Genomic DNA, 6,000 nt, shown 5'->3' with positions numbered 1-6,000 from the left:
CAAAGTCAAAATCAGCAAGTTCATCCAGTTTTAATCCCATTGTTTATGACAATTTGATAGTTTCTTGTGTTTAAATTTAATGAACTTTATTTTAAATCAAGTTGAATATCTATGAATACAGCCAAAGGAAACAGTATTACTCCGGGGCCAAGGTGCAAAACACAGTACCAACAGTCACACACAGCACAAGGCACATATAAAATATCAGTAAAATACAGTCACAAAAAAATTCATCGAAGCCCCCGAGTCCGTGGATGTTGCAGCAGTCTGCAATCGAACACAATATAGCTGCCGAGTGAACATAGGGGTCTGCACAGACTCTGCACCACACTGCCTCTGGGACACTGGTGGAGCGCCTGACTCCCTCCCCCACTCCCCTGGGCGGCTGCAAACAGGTGACAGCACGGTTTGAGGCTTAGTCCTCGCTACATCCGAGGCTACGCAGCCCCCCCCCCCCACTCGCCATGACTAAACCAGTGAATTGAACCTGTAGCATACAACACCACTAATGTCCAACAGGGTCCTGTGATTACAAGAAAAGCAACTAAGACAATCACTCCCTGTTAGACTGCACACTGCCTTCACGCCCCAGCACCTCTCTGACACAGGCAGCAGCACGATCTGCACCAAGTCCAGCTCCTTCAGTTTCTCCGCCAACAAGGAACTCACTGACAGGGCAGTCCTGCCGTACGTTAAGTTCTTAATGTCCACTGGGGCCTGGCGATCATGAAATAATCGTGTGAAAAAGACAATAATAATTTTGGTTGAAGCCGCTGTGTCTGAGCACAATTTACGGTGAAAGAGAAAATAGTTCCCAAGAACAGTTTGTACATGATTCTTGTAAAAGTCCATTTACATAAGAGGGAGGGGGGAGAATTTTAGATAATTCATACAACTAGGGAATCACATAACTGAAAGTAAGTGAACTGGTATGCATGCTTAGGTTAACAACATACACAATTCACAGATTCAACTGCTTTGCTATTTCAGGGAATAAAAGTGATACAAATAGGAAAGGCCGATATCGTATTTCATAGTTGCACCAGGCCAAAATGCAAGATGATATAGGGTATCCATACAGCAAGTTCCCAGTTTTGACATCCAATGTGTGTACTGCATCCCTAAGAGAAAGGATATTAGCACCTCCGCAAAATAGCATTAGTGCATTTAGTGACCCAACGAACGCACAAAACAGCACATGGCCTTGAAGGAGAAAAAAGATTCACCTGGCATTATGTGCTTATTTCATTTAGCGATACAGCACGGGGTAGGCCCTACTGGCCCTTCAGGCCATGCTATCTCAGCAATGGCCAACAAACCCCATTAACCCTAACCTAATCACAGGACAATTGGCAAAGACCAATTAACCTACCCGGTAGGTACCTCTTTGGACTGAGGGAGGAGACCACAGCACCTGGAGAAGAAAAACCCATGCATTATGTGGGGAGGATGTACAGACTCCTCACAGATGACGCCGGAATTGAACTCCGAATTCCGGAATGCCCCAAGCTGTAATAGTGCCGTGCTGATCGCTACCCTACCGTAGCACCCAAAAGAACCATATCACATGGACAGATAGGGAAATCTACTATTTATATCAAATTGCCAGCAACTCACATCCTCTGGTGGAACAAAATCACCACAGTGCAACAGGAAAATCATTTGAAATTCCAAATTAAAGAAAGCTGTCCAATTAAAAGAGTTTCACAAATACATTAAAAGTTTGCTAAGTAAACATTTGATTGTAGTTTCTACACAATTATTTATCATTAATGACTAATTCCACAGTGTTACTCAAAACACACCTTAATGTATGCAATCAACAGTAATTAATGATACCAATAACTTATTGTTCATTACTCAGCAAAAAACGAAGCAGATGTCCCATGGTATTAACATAGGTACTTCAGATAAGCACCTCTAATGATACCATGGGAGATTTGCCAGTTTGGGTCTATTCAAAAATATCATGATATGTAAATTATATTGAGAGTACATACTGGTCTACTCCATATTGAGATGTGCAAAATAACATTCATCCAATTATTAGATTCCTTTGACATAGCCTTCAATTTGTCAGCACTTTCCAACTGACTTAGCACTGGGCTTTTATTTTCCTGAAGGTTTGCTGATCCCGCATATAAGATATCAATTTTGCTAAGTGTTTTACTTAGAATGCCAGATATGTTTTAAATCAAGTTTAACAGCTAATGTTGGAATGGTTAACTGTTATATATTTTACAATCGCGGTGCTTACAAAATAGGTGAAAAGGTTGAACTTTGGCATCTGATTAAAATCTGAATATTTGACAAGGAATTAATTATCCTTACATTTTTGGAAATGTAAGGTTTGGAAATGTGAATGTGAGATTTATGCCTAAATATTGGAGCCATACTGACTGAAGCCAGTGACCGTGAAGTCATGATGGCGTGAGCTGTGATGTCCATCCAGGTAGTAGATTAGACTTAGCTGTTTTTTCCGGTTTGTAGGGATGGTTTTGGGGACAGTGCAGTGAGTCAGGGCTAGTGACAGGGATGAGAGGGAGTTAGAGGTCTGGCCAGAGTCCAGGTCAGTATTACTAGGTTGAAAGCCAGTAATTCCTGTTCAAAGTTTAAAATAAATATATTATCAAAGAATGTACACCATATAAAACTTTGAAATTCATCTTCTTTCAGTCAGCTACAAAATGAAGAAATACAAAAGAATCCACAAAAAAACTCACATAACCAAGATGACAGACATCCAATGTGCGACAAAAGTACAAATTGTACAACAAGTAAAAAAATAAATGAACAGTACACAGAACATGAATTGCAGAGACCCCGAAAGTGAGTCCACTGCTGTGAAGCTGGTCCAGGAGCCCGACTGCTGCACCACAGCTGTGGAGTCAGTTCAGTGCTGAGGCGAGTGAATCCTGTCCAGGAGCTTGACAGCTGTGGGTTAACAACTACTCCTGAACGTGGTGACATGGGACCCAGGACGCCTGCACCATCAGCCTGAAGGAAGTAGTGAGAAGAGACACAGACAGGTCAAACCCATCCCGGTGAGCTGAGCACTGGTTCATCCTTGGCCCTCAGCCTCAATGCATTGCTTTTTTTTTTTCGCTCTTGGCCTGGGCCCTGCCACTTCAATTCTGCTCCAGTAATGGGGTCTGCAGCGATGGTAGTTCAAGAGTCCAGTTCACTGAATCCTTCAGGAGACTGCAAATACGCCAGATAGCTCAGATGGTTCAAAAGGGACATTACAAGCAGCGAATTGCAGTGATCGTAGTCCAGAAGTATATTTGGTAGAATAGATAGTAGTTTAGTGAGTTGCCTGTAAAACGTCACCTTACATCTCCAGCTCAGTCTTGTTGAACTGCTATGGCTGGATGTCAGGTCAGTAAGCACTGCGGATGAAGACCACTGATAGCTGTGGTCAATGACTGAGATTGGTGGGCCCCATGGACGAGGGCTGGTGATTCCTTGGGTCAGCGAGTCCGCCCCCCCCCACCCCCCCCCCCCCGGTCAGTGGGATCAACGGTCCTTTTTGAGCTGTCCATATGAGGGCTGGTCACCACACCCCAGGTCATCAAGTGCCAGGAAGCTGGAGTTCAGGGTCCCGTGACCAATGAGTCTGAAAGTCAAGGCTCGATGTCAGATGGAGAGCCATTTCCCTCTCACCCCATTCTCCAGCCTTCTCCCTGTCATGTCATGACTAATCAGGAACTTATCAACCTCTGCTTAAGTGCACCCAGAGACATGGCCTCCACAGCTACCCGTGGCAACGAATTCCACAGATTCACCACCCTCTGGCTGAAGATATTCCTCCTCATCTCAGTTTAGGGTCTGTACCTTCTGGTCCGAGTCTCCCCCACTATAGGGAACATCCTCTCCACATCCACTCTATCTCAGACTTTCAATATTTGATAGGTTACAATGAGATCGCATTCATTTATACTCCAGAGTACAAGCCCAGAGCCATCAGCCACACTTCATATGTTAACCCTTTCATTCCTGGAATCACTCTCTTGAACCTACTCTGGACCATCTCCAATGCCATCACGTCTTTTCTTAGATAAGGGGCCTAGAACTGCTCACAATAGTCTGTGTGGCCTGACCAATGCCATATAAAGCCTCGGTATTATATCTTTGCTGTATATTCCAGTCCTGTTGAAATGAATGCTAACATCGTACTTGCCTTCTTTACCACCGACTCAACTTGCAAATGAACCTTTACGGAATCCTGGACGAGGACTCCCAAGTCTCTTGATTTTTGAATTTTCTCCCTGTTTCGAAAGTAGTCTACGCCTTTAATCCTTATACCAAAGGGCATGACCATACACTTCCCGATACTAGATTCCATCTGCTACTTCTTTGCCTATTCTCCCAATCTATCTAAATCCTTTTGCAGACTCTTTGCTTCCTCAACACCACCTGCCACTCCACCTCTCTTCAAATAATCCGGAAACTCGGTCACAAAGCCATCAATTCTGTTGTCCTAATCATTGACATATAACATGAAAAGAAGCGGTCTCATTTCCAACCCTGTGGGACACCACGAATCACTGGCAGCCAACCAGAAAAGATGCCCTTTACTCCCACTCTAGGCCTCCAGTCAGTTAGCCAATCTTCTATCCACGCTAGTATCTTTCCTGTATTACCATGGGCTGTTTTCTTGTTAAGCAGCCTCATGTGCAGCATCTTGTCAAAGGCCTTTTGAGAATCTAAATACACTACATCTGCTGACTTTCCTTTGTTTCTCCTGCTTGTTATTTCCTCAAAGGATTCCAACAGATTTGTCACACATGATTTTCCCTTAAGGAAACCATGCTGACTTTGACCTATTTTATCATGTGCCAAATACCCCAAAACTTCATCCCTCATAATGGACTAGAACATCTTCCCAACCACTGAAGTCAGGCTAACTGGCCTATAATTTCCTTTTTTCTGCCTCCCTCCCTTCTTAAAGAGTGGAGTGACATTTGCAATTTTACAGTCCTCTGGAACCATTCCAGAATCTATTGATTCTTGAAAGATCATTACAAATACCTCCACAATCTCCTCAGCTACCTCTTTCAGAACCCTTGTCCATCAGGTCAAGGTGACCTATCTACATTCAGAGCTTCCAGTTTCTCAAGCACCTTCTCCTTACTCATAGCAACTAAACTCACACCTGCTCCCTTACACTCTCGAATTTCCGGCATACTGCTAGTTTCTTCCATAGTAAAGACTGACGCAAAATACTTATTAAATTCATCCACCATTCTGTCCCCCATTACTACTCTCCAGCATCATTTCCCAGCAGTGCACTCTCACCTCTCTTTTTTCTTTATATACCTGAAAAATTTCTTGTGTCTTTTATACCTTCAATTCTCATCTTTTTTCTCCTTATGCCTTTTTAAATTACCTTCTGTTGGTTTTTACAAGCTTCCCAATCCTTTGAGTTTCCAATATCTTTTGGTATTTTATATGCTTTTATGCTGTCTCTGACTTCCCTTTTTAGCCATAGTTGCAATATCCTCCCATTAGAATACCCCTTCATCTTTAGGATGTATTAATCCTGCACCTTCTGAATTGCTCCTAGAGACTCAGGCATTGCTGTCCTAGCATCATTCCTGGAGTGTCCCTTTCCAATCAACTCTAGCCAGCTCCTCTCTCATGCCTCTGTAATTCCCCTTACTCCACTGTAACACTGATGCACCTGACTTTATCTTCTCCCTCTGAAACTGTGTTGGGCACATGGCCAAGTGGTTAAGGCATTCGTCTAGTTACCTCAAGATCGCTAGTTCGAGCCTCAGCTGTGGCAGTGTGTTTGTGCCCTTGAGCAAGGCACTTAATCACACATTGTTCTAGTCTGTGCGAGGAGTGGTGCCCCACCCAGACTTCCAATCTGCGCCTTGTAAGGCATGAAAATGCCTGACGCAGGCCTCTCATGGTCTGAGTCGACATTCTCTCCCCTCTGAAACTATAGGGTGAATTTTATCATATTATGATCACTGTCTCCTAAGGGTTCTTTTA

Source organism: Mobula hypostoma, chromosome 5, assembly GCF_963921235.1.
Source record: "Mobula hypostoma chromosome 5, sMobHyp1.1, whole genome shotgun sequence".
In the NCBI taxonomy this organism is placed as follows: Eukaryota; Metazoa; Chordata; class Chondrichthyes; order Myliobatiformes; family Myliobatidae; genus Mobula; species Mobula hypostoma.
This window is presented reverse-complemented; position numbering follows the sequence as displayed.